Below are 17891 nucleotides of genomic sequence, written 5' to 3' on the forward strand. Positions count from 1 at the left end.
CCCCAGACCCCATGCTGTACCTCCTGTGCTACTTTTCTTCCTTATTTTAATTTAAGTCTACTTCCTCTTGTTCAGTCATCTACAGACAATGACATCTGGCATGATTCCTCCTTTTAAAAATCCTTTTATATGAGCTTAGTCCTGAAATACTCCTGCTGCAGAAGGAAAGTATGTGGCTGTATCAGTATGACTGAGCTCATCTGTTTATCATACCTACTGGGCAGCCTCATTGCTGAAACTACACTACGCTTCACTAAATGGAGGTGGCATTTGGGAATGACAACCCAAACTTTGCATGCCAATGCTCAAAGAATTGCTTTGGCAGGGTTCACAAGATGTAGTGGTCTTTACTATTTCATAAATATTATTTTATACAGTAGTGTCCCCAAAGGATGTGGAGGATTTGGAGATGATCCAGAGGAGGGCAGCAAAAAAGGCTGGAAAACACGATCAAGGTAGAAAGGTTAAATAAATTGGAATTATTTAGCTTAGAGAAGAGAAGGCAGATGGATGACTTGCCAGTCCTAACACACATCCAGGAAAATACCTGAGTAAACAGGTGAGGCTTTCAGCAACCTCCTCCCCCAGTGGGAAGGCAAATTTCAGAGATCAGAGGGAATAGTTAGGTCTGATTTATCTCAACAGCCAGAGGTGATTTCTGAGGAACTTTGGCCAAAGCACTAGGATGATTTATGGATTGCTTCTTCTGGCTGTGTCCTTGAACATTTGAACTATAGTACTCTATTCCAGTAGTGCCATTTGCTAGTCTTGAAGGATGTCTTTCCCCTTTGCTGTGCTGACCTAGCTGGCCTAGCTGTGGAACTCCTGGTAAGAGGTGTGGCCAGGTTGTGCTGAGGGTAAAACCTGGCCATGACTTTTACATGCAGTTCTCTTGGGGAGTCCCCTGCAGTCTACCCAACATGCCTAAAAATGGAGGGGAAAAAACACCTCTGTTTATGCAACAGGTTTCCTTGCTGCCACACTGAGGATCAGGAATCACGACTGAAAAAAGTCAGTAAAAAACCAGGAAGGATGTAAGCAGAAAGGAACAGAATGAATCTAGAATAGAATGAACACTGCATTTAAAAAAAATTCCCCCAATTACATGTAAAAACAATTTTTAAACATTCTTTTTTTAAGTTTTGAATTCCAAATTCTATCCCTTCATTCCTCCCTCTTTCCCCACCCTCCCCTGTCCATGACATGGTAAGTGACATGGTAAGCAATGTGATATAGGCTCTATATGAGTACTCATGTAAAACATTTCCATAGTAGTCAGGGACGACTCAAAAAAAGAAAGAAAAAAAGAAATGATAACGTATTCTTCGGTCTGTATGCAGACAATATTAGTTCTTTCTCTGGAGGCGTATAGCATGTTTTATCATGAATCCTTTGTCATCATCTTGGATCATTGCATTGCTGAGAATAGTGAAGTCATTTACAATTCTCCATACAATATTGCTCTTGCTGTGTACGGTATTCTCCTGTTTCTTCTCAGCTTACTTTGCATCAGTTCATGTAAGTCTTTTCAGGTTTTTCTGAAATCATCCTGCTTGTCATTTCTTAAAGCACAGTAATATTCTACCACAGTCATACAACACAGCTTTATAAACGCTGCATTTTGAGCCAAAGGACCAAAGTTTGAATTCTGGCTCTGCCACACAGCATTTTTAAGACCTGGTGCAAATCATTCAACCAGTATGAGCTTCAGTTTCTTTAGCTATAAAATGAGGGGATAAGACTAGATAATATTTAAGATCCCCTCTACCCATAAATCTATTATCTGTTATCTTATGATGATCCTCACCGAGCTGTAAGGCAGCCAGAATAATTACACTGACAATGCAGTAGCTTAAGCATTTTGTATATAGAAATCTATCCTAATTACAGAGGTATTAAAATGCATTTGTCATGTTTATGTACAATCAAATTCTAGGCTTATATTTTGTTCTGACAGTAGGTCAAATCTGAAATTTCTTTCCCCCTCCCATATTTCTTTTGGTAGGTTAGAAAAAAGGTAAAAATTGTATCACTGATCTCAGAGGTAAGAATACCCTGGGTTCATGTCCCACATCTGACATGTACTGGTTGTGAAACCCCAGACCAGTTACTTAATCTTTGACTGCATCAGGAAGCTCTTGAAGACTCTATATTGCAGAAAGTGGCTATTTGCATTGGTACAGGAAAGTCCCTCAGCAGGAATTTCTTATTACTAATGACCTCACAGATGTGGTCAAATAAAAATCAGAAAAATATTCTGGAAACTGATGGGGAGACAGTTATTTTCTGTGTTGAAGCTCTGATTTGATTTGTCAAAATATTCTGAAGTAACTTTATTTTTACTTTTAAAAATAGCGTTGGGCATGATAAAACAAAATTTCAAACAATAAATTGGAGTGACAAAGTAGTGGAGACATATCTCCAATCTTCTTCTAGGAGATATTTTCACTCTCTGAATGCTACAGTCACATCTTCTAGTTCATATTACTCTCAAAGAACAACTCAAAAGCATTTGGGGTAAGTGGCGACTTATGTGAAATAATTGGAAGAGTATCAGGATGGACCACTACAAAGAAATATCTTCCTCATTTAATAGAATTGCTTGAAATTTTATCATTAGAAATTCATTCTTTTGGGGTTAAGGAACATTTTCCAGAGCCTCTTTTAAGGTTAACGCATTTAATTTTTATTCATCAATACTTTAGTTAGAGTTACTTTTTTCAGGGCAATGAAAGAAAAAATTTTATTTTGAGGTGGAGGAGTAGGAAAAAATCATTCTGGTGTATGGGGCACTGACTGGGAAAGGAATGCCTTGTTAGAAGTTTGCAATGAAGGATTCTGGGTCATCAGTAGTCAGTCATAGGTTAACTATGTGGGAGAGGGAGTGGAAGATGTCTGATGAAAAAGAAGAGAGGAAGACATTAAATTCAAGTTTCGCAATTTTGCCTTTGTCTAAACCTCACACAGTGGCTGTCAATGTGAAGAACTGATTAAGAAAATAATAGTAATATTAGAGGAAATAGTTTACATTAAAACAAGAGCAAGGATTTCCCTGAATGTATTAAGGTACAATAATCAGTTTCTTGGACAAGGAATAGGAAAACACCAATTTCAAATCTGTTTTTAAAGGAGGTATTGGAAATGGGTCATTCTCAATTAGCTATGGGTGACAGACTTGAATACAATTATAAAAGATTAAAAATAAATAGATTGAGGGACCTATTCAAATAATCTTGATAAATAGATTAAAGCTACTAGTACTTCTCCATAAATGCCTACAGATGGTTTATATTATATTCATTAAGCACAATAAGAGCCATCTTTAAACAACAGGAAAAAAAATCCTAGATTCCATCCCAAATATGGAATGAATTTCTCGATTTGGTTTTGGGGAATCCATCATTAGTGGAGTAATACAATTCAATGTAGTATGATGAATTTAATTTTGAGATCTTTCCAAATGTCTGGTCTATATCCAAAATAGGCCACTGGAATGAAGTTATTCCTCTGAAATATTGTTATACAACAGGCATCAGTATGGGATACATGACAGCCATGGAGACTACATTTGATTAAGAAATCTCCATGCCACTGGCAATCTCCTCTTTTTGGGTCTGGAATAGAAAACAATAGGAGTTACTTCCCTGAGCACCCCTTTATTTGAAAGTATGGAATTGCTTACCCAAAGAAACAGGCCTATATGGCAACCAATTCTATAAGTGTTTTGTTAAATTTTAAAATGGCATTAAAACGGTATTGGAATGAGAACACAAGACCATAAGAAAATCCTGTGAAGCTCATGTAACTGTTAACAACAGGCAGCCGCTTTCCTAATAAAGCTTAAATGGCCTATAAAGCATAGTTAAAGCATGTAATCTATAGTCAATTTCAGTTCATTTGAAGACTAGCGGAAAACATGCTTCATATGAATGGTACTTCCACATACGTTTATTGTACAATCATTTATTTATTCAATATATATTTATTAAGCCCTTACTATGTATAAAGTATAGTAGGTAGCCTGATATAGCAGGGGTGGGGAGTTTGCAATCTCAAGGCCCCATGTGGTCCTCTAGGTCCCCAAGTGCAGCTCTTTGACTGAATCCAAACTTCACATCACAAATCCTTTTATTAAGGGGATTTAGTGGCCCCTGTTTCTGTTTGAGTTTGATCCTACTGGTCTAGACAACAAAAGTTATATATTTTGTAGGGGATTTCCTCACCTCAGACTTCCATATACTAATGAAATCATAAATTCAGTCTCTATCCCTAGTCCGTATGTATAAGGCACTGGGGAAGAAACACAGATAGTTAAGACACTATCCCTGTACTCATGAAGTTGAAAATCTATTTGAATGCAGAAGACATTCCTCTTTATGTTGATCAAGGTAAGCTCCTTGATCCATAAATAGGAGAAGTATGTGGTTATTTGGCTGAAATTTTAAATTAATGACTCTGTTGGATGGGAGGTGTCATTTATGAGGGCACTGGACTTAGAATGAGACCATAGAATGAGACATATACATCTATATCTATCTGTCTATCTATCTATCCATCTATCTATCTATCATCTATCTATATGTGTGTGTATGTACATAAATATGCATATAAAATACTTTGTATACTATAAACTGCATAAATACCACTGATTATTTTTATAACTCAAATGCACATACTTAAAAGGACCTGTGACCTCAAAAGTGTGAGTGCTTTGTCCAGTGATACAGGTCAGAGTCTATTCATACCTATTCACCTTGTCCATGCCCTCCCATAAATTCATCATAGGAGGTCCTACTAACATGCTGAGGGTTTTGTTTTTGTTTTTGTTTTTGCCTTTTCTTGACATCACAGGGATACCAGTGCAGAATGTGATCTGTAACTCAGGTATCTCTTGTCGTCACCATTTGAACGGCTTGTTTTTCTATTTTTTACTCATACATTTCTTTAATGACAGGTTTTATATATCTTCTTCATAATTCCTTCTTTGTAATATATTGTAGCTTTGTGATAATATAGTCTAGTATGATGAATTACTCATCAATTGATTTAAGTCCTATTAAGATCACTCATTAAACTTTTACTATGTATCAGGCAATCTTCTGGGTGCTGGGGATACAATGAAAAAGCAAAAACAGTCCCTACTCTCAAGGAATTTATATTTTAATGGGGGAGATAATATGTACAGTCCCTAACCCTACTATGTGCCAAGAACTATGTGAAGTGCTGGAGATAGAGTCAGAGCAAAAGTTATCACCGCCTTCAAGAAGCTTGTATTCTAATAGAGGAGATGACATGTACATAAATAGGTAAATACAAGGTACTCCAAAGAGATAGGAGGTAGCCTGAGAAGGGAAGGCATTAGGAGTTTGTGTACCTGTTGTGGGGGGAGGGGAAAGGGAACTGAGAAAGGCTTCCTTTAGAAAGTATAGTTGTTCAGTTTTTTTCAGTCATGTACTTTGTGAAGCCATTTGGGGTTTTCTTGGCAAAGATACTGGAGTGGTTTGCCATTTCCTTCTCCAGCTTATTTTATAGATGAGAAACTGAGGCAAGCAAGGGTTAAGTGACTTGCCCAGGGTCCCATAGGTAAATTAGTGCCTTGGGCCAGATTTGAATGCAGGAAGTTGAGTCTTTCAGACTTCAGGCCCAGCACCCTATCCATTGTGCTTTCTAGCTGCCTAGCTTTAGAAAGTTTTACTAAATTAAGTATTTAAATAAGCCCGGGATTCAAAGAACTAAAAGTGAAGTAGGATAACATGCTAGCCATTTGGGACAGCCAATGCAAAGGCATGGAGAATGGGTATGGACTTCATATACTAGTTGGTTTCTTTACAACTATAGAGAAGTCATCTCTAAGAAACTGGTGACTTAAGAACACTGAGAAAATGAAGTAGAATATTTGATGATGAGATCTAGAGAGGTTAAACAGGGCAGCTACATGGCACAGTGGATAGAGTGCTGGGCTGGAGTCAGGAAGACTCATCTTCCTGTGTTCAAATCTGGCCTCAGACACTTTCTAGCTGTGTGACCCTGGAGAAGTCACTTAACTCTGTTTGCCTCAGTTTCCTCATCTGTAAAATGAGCTGGAGAAGGAAATGGCAAAGGACTATGGTATTTTTGCCAAGAAAATCCCAACTGGGGTCACAAAGAGTTGGACATGACTGAAAATAATTAAACCCCAAGAAAAGAGAGGTTAAACAATTTGCTCAGTTGTCATCTAATTATCATCTTTCCCAGCAGTGTGCTGGTAAATGCTTAAGATACATGGAGCACTCTGGCATATTTAATCTTCATGATTAACATTTTCTCTATCACTTTCTTAAGTTGAGGCAATCAACACAAAAATAAATCAAACCCTTATTTGTAGCATTTGCCAATTTCCAAGGTACAAATACTCACAATGAAAATTTAAAAATCAGCTCTCATGAGAGTTGGCCCCAACACACTACTGGTTGTGACCCACAATCCAGAGAAATTCCCACCAGTCTAGCTCTGGGGTTACATGGATTAGATTCCTCCTGGAGGGATCCTGACCCTCAAAAGAGGTGGGAGTAAGGTTTCTCTTGATCTCTGGATTGTTCTCTCCATGTAAAATTAATCTGGGAAGATTTCTAAAACTGAGGTTAGTTATGGCTCATATTTAGAGTTCCCACAAAACATTCCCTTCTAGAAAAGATATTCTGTGTACACTACGGATAACAAATAGAGGATAGCTATTTTCTCTACCACAAAAAAGCTTGACACTAAATATTTATAAGCATATATTAAATATAGAATGTAACAAACCTGAATATAAAACAAAATAAAACAATAATCCACTCTACTCATTATATTCTTCTGAGAGGTAAGGACAACTTTATGAGCTACTTCTACATAGATATTTGAGATATTTGCTCTTACCTTGGACTTCCACTATCTGAGCAACTCACAGTAATTCTTGAGCAGCTAAGAAGATAGCTTGAGTTTTCTTTAGCCATCCTAAATCAGCTCCTAGTGGACAACTAGCACCAGACTAAGAAACGGAACCTCTCACACTAACACTAATGAGGTTACCACCAGGACTAGAAATATACATTCCTCAGAGTTTCTGGTCATTGGCCTGTGTTCAGTGAAGAAAGCAAAACCAGATGAATGTGGCCATGACTTAGAATCATCTAGGGAAGCAAATATTTTGATTGCTATGTACCTTTTCTGTCATAACTTAAGGCAGGGAGGAGGGGCAGAACAAGAAAACTCCCCTTTCCTTTAATTGCAAGTTCAAAATGGAGATAGCATTGGAAGCATCTCCAAACCGAAACTCTCAAAAGAAATGGAGCTTATCCTCAGCTCCTTATGTAGGTTGTTTCCCTTGACTATGTGAGGAGTCATATTTGATGTAAGCCCTATTTAACAGGAATGTAGAATAAGTTGCTTCTGTGCCATTTTTAGTAAGGTGAATGTCTTTCAGCAAAGGCTAATGAAAGTCCCACAGGATGGACACAGGATGGTACATATCCAGTTCCATGGGAGGTAGCCCAGCACAGAAAATCAAGAGAATCCTCTGATTAGACAGAAAACTTTCAAATATATCCTTCTCTAATCTCCAGTTAGATATTGACATAGTTCTACATTACTAGCTACCTTCTGGATATGTCCACCTACATGTCCCACTTGTCTATCAACCTCAAAGACGTATAAAAAAGAACTAATCACTTTTCCACTAAACTCATCCCTACGGTAGCTAGCTGGTACTTTGGGTAGAGTACGAGGCCTGAAGTCAGAAAGATTAATCTTTGTGAGTTCAAATCTGGCCTCAGACATTTGTAAGCTGTGTGACCCTGGGAAAGTCACTTAACCCATCTATCTAATTAGTTGCTAAATCTTGTAGTTTCCACCTTTATGTATCTCATATCTATTCCTTTATCTTTACCCATTCAGCCGTCACTCTAATTTAGGTCCTCATAACCTCCTGCCTGGATAATTGTAATAGCCTGCCAATCGGTTTTCCTCTCTCTAATCCATCCTTCACATAGCTGCCAAAGGGATTTTCTATAACATAGGTCTGACTCTGTTACTGCCTTAGTCAATAAGCTCCAGAGGCTCCCTGTGCCTCTAGAAAAAAATGTAATTCTTTCTTTTTGGCATTTCAGGTTCTTCACAACCTTGATCCAACAGACCCAAAGTATTCTCCTTCGTATACTTCATATTCTAACCAAACTGGTCCTGTTCTTCCTCACCCAGGACATTCTATCTTTGGTCTCTAGACCTTTTCCTCTTCCTGGAACTTGCTCCTTTATTCTTTGATCTTTTGAATCCCTAGGTTCCTTCAAAGCTCAGCTCAAATTCCAGTCTTTTCTAATCCTCTCAGTTTCTAGTTTATCTCTCTCTAATTACCTACTTTAATTACCTAGTCTAATTACCTAGTTCAATGCAATTTACATTGCACTAAAATAAATATATGTATATATGTGCTTATATAAGTATATATGTATGCGTGTATGTATACACACACATACATACATAAGTGTGTGTGTGTGTGTGTGTGTGTGTGTGTGTGTGTAGACACACAAACTTGGGTCCTTAGGTCTTCCTCCTTCCCAGCTCCCTCTTAATGTAAACTCCTTGGGGGCAGGCTGCTTCACTGTTGATTTTGCTTTCCTCCCTAATACCTAGCACAGTGCCTTGCACTATTAGATTCCTCAGGGTTCTTTAATCGACGTGGCCACGTTTATAAAGCTAGTAAGTATAGGCAGCCAAAAAGTATATGTCAAGCCACTTTAAAATCTAGCTCCTTCCATTCCTTTGACATTATCTAATTTGAAAAGTTCTATTACCTTTGTTTTGTTTTGTTGTTGGTAAGGCTATAGGTGTTCCAAGGGCAGCTTTATTCCATATAGAGAAAACACACAGTATTTTTTGTTGGGCATGTTAGCACACCTTTTTTGCCATATGATAGTAATCGCCAGTTTCCGTTCTGAGAAGTACAGGTAAAGAAGGGTAGATTTTTTTTCAAATTCATAGCCCAAAGAAATGCTCAAGACAAAAGAGGAAAAGAAACCACTTCTAAAGGTGATTTGCTGTTAAAAAAAAAAAAAGATAGAATAACTTAACTGGAGTCTTGAGGTCTTTCTTTTTGTTCCTGCAAAAAAGATTTTAATTTCCAAGGAAGGATATAATCTCTGAAAATTCAAGTTCCTAGACAATTCACAATTAAAATGATATATTGTGATAACGTTTTTAGGATTACCAAATAGTGAACCTGGTATTCTCAACTAAAAAGTATTGTAAGATCAGTGTCCATATGATCCCAAGCAGCTGAATGAAGACTAGAAATCGGAAAAATCAATCAATTAAAAAGATGATTCCAAACAGCTAGAATCTGATATCCTGTAGACAAAACATCTGGATGACTGTCCATTGTTTTCATTTTCTATCATGAAATTTCGTGTCATGGTTAGTCTTAGTTCACTGTCATTGATTAAAACAAAAAGAAATGAGGATTCCTGGTAGCAATAGGGCTCATTTTTTCACCAGTTTTAATTTTTGGCCTCTAAGTAAAATGTTGCCTGTATAGTTTGAATGAAGTTTAAACAGTTTATTTTCTGATTTCATACTTGTTGTGTAGCCCAGATATTGAAAGATATTTTTAGAAATTAATCATTTTGGCATCTTTTCATGTACTTTGACCTTTAAAAAATGAAAGTAATTTTAGACCAAAAAAGGTACATTATTATGAGGGTGACCTTAGATAACAACCTCAGTACAGGAACCTGACCCCTGCTAGTACCATCGCTTGGTGCTACTAGACTATGGGTGCCCATCATCATGGCCAGCCCCATTCCATCCATATGGTGAAAGTAAAAGAGTTTCCACCAGGAAGCACTGCCTACCTGCGGTCAAGCAGTTTCATGACTTCAAAATCAAGCTCCCTCTGCTCCACAGAGTCCTGTGGCACCGGTACAAACCATGTTTTTACTGTCAAGAGACCCAATACATTCTTCTAAATACAGAGATGGGGTGAATATTTGACCTGTTAAACTAAATTTCTCAATTGAAAAAAAGTTCATCACATTCAAAATGATAGGCATCGGCTCCCTCCAAGCTGAGAAAGCTGTAGATACTTCTATTTCTACCTCCTTTGATGCTTTTATCTTTTGGAGAAGCACAGGAGAATTGTTACTAAGCCTCGTAATGATAAGAATATGCCACTTGTATTCCAGAAAGCCAGACAAATTCACAACATAAGCAGAAGGAGGGAATGAAGTCTAAATGACAATGTTTGAGGTTTTTTTAAAAAAATAAAAAAAATCCTTTTCCTTCCAACATTCAGAAAATAATATGCTAATTAAAATAATAGTGTTGCTTTGTGAGATCTGGGTTTAATTATCATCTAGCTCATGCCCTTCTCATCTAGCTCATGCCAGGAGTTTTGTGGCAACAGTGCTTTCTCAGCTTCATGTTTCTTGCTAACGACTAAAGCTGTACAAGCTAGATTAGTTGAAATAGCCAGTCTAAATTCAAAATTTAGACCACAATTTTGATGACTGTTTTCATTAATTAGAATAGTTCTTCTGGGTTTATTTCATCTCTACCCACCTCCCCTCTCCACTCCTCTCCTTCCCCTCACTCAACTCTTCTCTCCAGGATCAGGCAGAAAAGAGCTGACTTACCATTCAAGAAGCTGTTCTCATGATCACTCTGGCCAGCCCATAAGGAAATACCAGATGATATTTCATGAGAAAGCTTGAATCAGGATACTTCCAGACCAATATAGCCAACTCAGGAGGTTCAGATAAGCATCTGAATTCTGCATGCTTATCCAAACTGCTTCTGAAATCTGGATAACTTGAAATTTACTCATCTGTACAATAATCCTCAGGTCTCTTAAGGACACCAAAAGACATTATATAAGACTTCATTTATGCAGTGTTTCACAATTTTCTTTTCTTTTTTATTCGTCTTTGCAATAGTAAAGCTTCATTAATTCTTGATAATTAAGGCCAAGGCCAGAGAATTCAAATTGCCCCTGTGTTCTTAACACTTTTACAGGAAAGTATGAGCTCTGACAGATTCTATCAAGCTGAAAATGATTATGCCTGACAGTCAGTTGTAGGACCAGCAATCTAAATATAAAGCACCTCATCACCGGAGAATTAAACACAAGGTAATGATTTTTTCTTTTCTCTTCCCTCCCTCCCTCCCTCCCTTCCTTCCTTTCTTCCTTCCTTCCTTCCTTCCTTCCTTCCTTCCTTCCTTCCTTCCTTCCTTCCTTCCTTCCTTCCTTCCTTCCTTCCTTCCTTCCTTCCTTTTTCTTTCTTTTATCGTAAATTGTTACATCATCAGGCATGGGTGGATTACAGTCTTCATCAGTGAAGAGAGAATCCCAAAACAATATAATTGTGGATTCTGAACAACAGGAGCCAGAAGTGTTTCTAATTTCAATTTTCCTATTACTATCGAAGTGACCTTGGTCAAATTACTTTATATCTCTGGCTCCACTTCATCTATAAAATGACAAGATTGGATGGGGTTGCCTCTAAAGTTTATTTCAACTGGAAATCTGTGATCTTAAATTTTATAACTTTCAAGCTGAAACTGTAACTGTAAGGAGAAATGACCTTATATTTACTTTGCATATAAATATACGTATAGATAGATAGATCATTCAACAGTTAAGGAAATTTACTTAACCATAGCAGGAGGATATTTAACAAAATGTGTATCGAGGATAGCTCAGTTAATTGGGTTGATTCAGCTAAGCTTTGCCTTAGTTGTCTAGTAGGCCTCGAGCTCTTTCTGTCTGTTTTGTACTCAGTGGACCAGGAAGCAGTGTCACAGCCTAAGATTTAGTGCCCTGAGCTAATCAAGTTTCAGGCATGAATTCAATACCACTTAAGGAAAAATTAGTCTAACTTGCATGGAGCAATTGTTCCCATCACATGTACAGACTATAAGACCCTTGAGGGCAGAGGCTGTTTCATTTTTGTCCCAGCCTCTAGTACAATGCCTTATGCTGGTAAGTACTTAATAAATGCTTGTTGATCAGTTTCTTTGTAAGTTAGTTTATACTTTGGAAGTACCTGAAGGAGACTGAAAACTAGTTGCCTTGTTATCAGTTCCAATATTCTCCTTATACTTTTATTTATACTATTAATTTGTTGTTCCTGATTTCCTACCCCAGACAGCATAAAGGGGAACCTCACTCTAGCCCCTGTCTGAGTTCCATATGAGAGGAGTATAAATGAATACTGCATAAAGCCTGTGTTTGGCAAAAGAGGAAACTGAGGTTCAAAGAGGGGGTAGATTCCCATGAGTTGCCATATATCCCAGCCAGTGGTAGACTAAGATGGAAGCTTCCTAAGACCCATTCTATTTTTGGCCCCCATTAAGCCCCCTCTTTGGTTTCATCTTATTGGTGTGTGTATTAGAAAAACCCTAAGCCATGACCCAGAGGTTGGGGTGGGTTTTAACTGGTAAAGCCAAGATCTGACAAGGACAAGAAGAGCCCCTAGAGAAAAATAAAGCACTCTGGATATATTAAAACAAAAATCAAAAACAAAAAACAAAAAAACAAACTCACTGGTGGGATGAGAGGCTCATTCTCCCATGGCCAGGGCCTTATTGCAGCATTCTGCAGCCAGACCCCAAATAGCATTTGGCCTTACCATAATTCCGACATTCCATTCCTTGTGCGTTGCTCTTACTACCAGTGGTTAGTTATGAGCCTTTGAAACTGTGCTGTGTGACCAGCTTAAATATTACAGATTAAAAAAAATACTAAACCATAATTTAACTTTATTTCAAATATCTCTAGGGGCAGTGTAGAGTAGGAGATAAGGAGCTGGCTTGAAGCCAGGAAGATGTGGGTTCAGATTCTGTTTCTAACAAATATTTAGCTCTTGGACCCTGAGCAAATCAGCCAATCCCTTAGTGTTTCATGCACTGGAGTCAAAGTCTATGAATTGCAAGGTGCTGACTCACATTAGTACAAGGTGTTTCTCACCTGAGAGTTCCCTATACAAATGAAGGCACAGGTCCTGTGCCTTTCCCTATCCCCTTGAAATTTCCCAATGAGCCAATGATTTATCTTTCTCAAAGACATTCTTTCACAAAGATATTCTTTGAAGTTAAAGTGGGATAATAAATGGGAATGTGCTTTCAGTTCCTACAAATAAGAATCTGTGTATGACAGGCTGCTTGGAGTAATCAGGAATCAAATCAGTCAATCAATAAGCTTCTGTTAAGTAGAGATCTGCCTCAGTGCCTTCTCTGGGGATACATCCCTATCCTCAAGAAGTTTACACTCTACAGAGGGAGATATAACATGTTCACAGGCATAGAAATAGAGGATATAAAGAATATAACCACAAAGTGGTAAGGGGGCACTACAACTTCAGTAAACATTTGGGGATGGGATGACACTTGAGGAAAACCTTGAAGGGCTCTGGGAGGTTTTAAGAAGCATGTAGGACAAAACAAGTGTTGAAGTGGGAGATGTAATGTCATTTGTGAGAAATAGCAAATAGGCCAGTTTAGCTGGAGCAGAGCTCATCATTCAGTCAGTCAGTCAGTCAGTCAGCAAAGACCATGAACAGGGATTTATCATACACCCACTATTCATTCATTCAATAAACACTTATTAAGTGCAGGCAATGTGCTAAGTGCTCAGTACACAGAGAAAGGAAAAATCAATCCACTTCCCTTTCTTCTCCCCTCCTCCCGAAGCAATAGGAGTAATATTAGCACCTACTACGTGTCAGGCACTATGCTAAACACTTTAGAATTATTATCTTGGTTGATCCTTACAACTCTGGAAGGTAAGTGCTATTATTATTCTTGTTTTACAGATGGGGAAACTGAGACAGAAAGGTTAAGTGATTGGCTTGGATAAGGTAAGTGTGTCTGATGCCAGATTTGAACTCAGCTATTCTTGACTCAAGGTCCAGGACTCTGTCCACAGTGCTATCTGACTGCCCCTTACTTTAGGTGGAATCAGAATGGGGAGAGTTTTAAATGTTAAATAAAAGGGTTTCCATTTTATCTTAGAGACAATAGGTAGCCACTGAAGTTTCTTGAGCAGATTAGAGGTTAGAGCTCTGCATTAGGAGTGTAATTTTGGCAAGTGAATGGGGGATGAATTAGAGAAAGGAGATATATACTGGATGCCGGGAACACAATTGCAATTGTCCTGGCAAGAGAAGACTGGAGACTGGATTAGGGGGTTGTAATCTAAGTAGATGGAAGGGGATAGATACAAGGAATGTTAATAAGGTAGAACTGTTAAACGATGTGTGAGTGAGGGACAGTAAAAAGTTGAGGATGAATCCTGTATGATGAGCTTAGGTGACAAAAGAATTTTGGTACTGCTCTTGAAAGAAAGAGGCTTGGTAGGAGTAGTGGAGATATCTAAAGGACTGTTGCAGACTCTCAACTGACCCTGGAAAGAGAAAGAGAGAGAGAGACAGAGACAGAGAGAGAGAGACAGACAGACAGACACACACACACACACACACACACACACACACACACAGAGAGAGAGAGACAGAGACAGAGAGACAGAGAGACAGAGAGAGGGACAGAGAGATTGACACTGTGAGATTCAGATCAGTTTTTCATCTGGATTAGTAGAGGAGATTTCCCCACCAAGAGCTAAACAAACCCACTCACCCACCACTGAAATACAGTTCCTTTTGAAATGCAATCTGTCAATCCATCATATATGTATGTGTACACATATTATCATGAATGTATATACAAACATATACAACATATGTGATATATGCAATTTTACATACACCAGAGGTATATGTATGTATAGGGTTTTTATCCTTCTTTTGTAATTTTAGGGGTAAGGAGAGAAATAGTTTCTGAATTAGTATGGTGAAAAATAAGCCTTAGCCAGTCTGAATTCCATAAGGAAAACTGATGAAGCAAGCTTGCTTTTCTAACCTGGTGATAGGGTTGAAAGAAGGACCACAGCAGCTGGAGTCAGGAATGTTTTAATGTCCTGGCAAAAAATGAATACATTTTCTGTTCATAAATCCTCTCTCTCTTTCTCCTTGTTTCTCTTACTCAATGGAGATGGGAGTTCTAAGATTCTGGAACTCCTGTGGTTAGGTGTTCCAGCAATGGATGGATTGTACCCTTGAGGGATCTCTCCAGCCCCTTGCCCCCACCAGGGTTACTGCATGGAATGTGCTAAAAGCACCCCAGGAAGCCATGATTTAGACACTCATGTAAAAGGGCTAGGAATTCCATAAATGTGGAAGCTCTTAAGACATAGCTACCTTTCAAAGACAGATGTATGCAGTTTTCCACTAATGCCATTTCATATGTGCTAGCCAGGCCTGGGAAAACAATAGCAGCAGAAATGAAGGTCATAGGGTGGTAAATCATTTTAGTTATGCAATGAGATCTTTAACTTAGATCTTGAAAAGCTCCTGAAAGAAATTGAGATGCATCCAGGGTTGGACTGTGACGCCATTGCCTGATTCCTTAAATTTACCTAAAATTTGACAGTCTTCTGTCAAAGAATTGTCTTTTCTCTCAAGTCTGTGGGAAAGGGAGAGGTAAAGGTAGGGATAGAGACTTAGTTATGGCAGCCCTATTGAAATACTGTCTTGGACAATAAGCTCTTAGAAATGAAGTGAAAGACTAGGTTCCTTTTCTTTTTCTTTCTTCCCTTTTTTCTCTCCCAGGGCAAACATATTGTGGCCACTTAAAACAAGCTAAAGTTCTCAGAATTCAGGAGTCCAGATTTCATTTTGCAAGTTATTGAGGTCAGCATATACAATTAGGCACTTCATAATAATAATTGACAATAATAAAAAAAAATTAAGGTTTGCAAAATGCTTTTCACACATTATTTCCTTGGTTCTCCTAACAATTCTACAAACCAATATAGGTATTCCTCTCTCTATTTTGCATATGAAGAAAGAGATATTCAAAGACTAAAATGAGAGTAGCTAGAGGAAAACAGCTGGGATGGACAGCTGGGATGGCAATGGCCTTTGAGATTATACCATATTAGGACTAGTTGAAAGAATTGGGGATATATATTTTAGTAAAGAGAACACTTAAAAGAGATATAATTGCCTTCTATAAAACTTAAAAGGCAACCCTTCACATGGAAAAGATATTAGACTAAGAATACTTAATCCTAGAAGGCATTAGTAGGGGCAGGGACAGGGTAGAGGAAAGTTTTGTTTTGTGTAAATAAAAATGAACTAATTAGAGTTAAAGGCAAATGTAATGTGCTTCTGGAGATCTTTGAGCAACATGTCCACTTTGGGGAGTATTGTAGAGGAGGTATTCTAATTAGCCAATTAACAAGCATTTATTATATGTCTATTATGTACCAGGCACTGCCAGTTGCCTGACTATGACTGATTGACTCACTAGGTGCTAGAGATAGAATGCAAAAATGAAACCGTTTCTGCCCTCAAAAAAATTTATAGTCTATGGATGGGAAATATAGCATGTTCACAGATAAATATGTGATTTGGCAAGTAGCAATTGACTTAAACAAGGTGGCAGCTGGTGACTAAAGGTAAGGAACATCCTCTCAGGTAGATGATCTGGGTGCCACCTTCTTTTTATCTGTTGGAGAGGGGATTCTCTAAGATTCCCTTCTGCCCCTCTGAAGAGCCAGAGACCTGACAGAATGAACCTTCCCCTCTGCGCAAGCTTCCTCTCTCTAGGGTTAGTTATCAAATAGATTTGTACAGACAATGGAATGCTCTAGGAGCCCATACCACTGTTATGGTAAAGTAGTCTCTTAGTCACATTCATACCTGAAATGAATTATTTTGTCAAAATAGAACAAATCTCAGCTCCAGATAGCAACATATACAAAATATTTTCTTTTAAAAGGAGCAGTGGACTTGTAAACAACAGACTTAAAAGTATTCAAATTCCAGCTTGATTCAATTCAATTCAGCAAACATTTGTTAAATTCATATAATGTATAATGGGGTCACAAAGAGTTGTACATGACTGAAATGGCTGAAAAACAACAATAATATATAAGGCATTGGGCTAGGCTCTGGATATAGAAAGATACAATGAAATAATCCTTTCTTCATGGAGCTAACATACTGGGGTATACAGAGTTTATTTCATTGTAGCAGGGATGGTCAGAGGAATCTCTGATTTGCCAGACTGGAGCACATCTCTTGGAGCTAGACATATGCTATCGTCCTTTTCTGAAGGACACATGACTTACTGGGATATCACAACTATTGAAAGCTCTGGTTACTAGGATGTAATTGGTAGTTGCTATGTCAGGAATTGCTTTGTTGTCCCAGTACAGCAATTTTCTGTCTGCAGAGGGTCAAAATATATGTCCAACTCTGTGGGAGGTTCTCTAGTCCAGCAAATTGAGGTTCCCTAGATCACGTTATTTACACAAATGGCTAAAAATGGTAATATTATGTGGAAGAGAAGTCTGACAAGGAAGAAGACCAAGAAAAGCTTTTCTTAGAAAGTGGCACATGAACTAAGTCTTGATGAAAGCTAAAATGTCAGGCTAAAGAATTTATTGTTGATCCTATAGTCAACAAAGAGCTGCTGAAGATTTCTGAATAAGAAAGTGATGTGGTCAGAGCTGTGTTTTAGGAATACTAATTTAGCAGTTATATAGAGGATGTATAGGGGAAGGAAGCAATAAGTAGAAGGGAGATCAACCCTTTTTAGCTTCATGATATTGGAAAAATAACTAAGTCTCTATGCTTCAGTTTTTTCATCTGCAAAATGGGAATTCATATTATTTGCGCCACTTAACTTATGGACTTGTTACAAGAAAAAGACTATAAACCATAAAATCCGGTAAAAATTTAGGTAATGATGGTCGATATCTTTTTGACTGTGAGACTATGAATCAGCAAGCATTCATTAAGCACATCCTGTGTACTAAG

The 17891-nt window shown here is 38.0% G+C and overlaps 1 long non-coding RNA gene across 10 annotated transcripts in view; it reads left to right on the forward strand.

Moving 5' to 3' along the window:
* Positions 1 to 17891, forward strand: part of LOC140526808 (uncharacterized) — a 340835-nt gene that overhangs the window by 107287 nt on the left and 215657 nt on the right. For all 10 annotated transcript variants that reach the window (XR_011974536.1, XR_011974537.1, XR_011974541.1 and 7 more), the window contains 2 exons: positions 11026 to 11140; positions 13824 to 13868. This is a non-coding gene — a long non-coding RNA (uncharacterized lncRNA). The remainder of the gene's footprint in view (positions 1 to 11025; positions 11141 to 13823; positions 13869 to 17891) is intronic.

Source organism: Notamacropus eugenii, chromosome 2 (assembly GCF_028372415.1).
Source record: "Notamacropus eugenii isolate mMacEug1 chromosome 2, mMacEug1.pri_v2, whole genome shotgun sequence".
Taxonomy (NCBI): Eukaryota; Metazoa; Chordata; class Mammalia; order Diprotodontia; family Macropodidae; genus Notamacropus; species Notamacropus eugenii.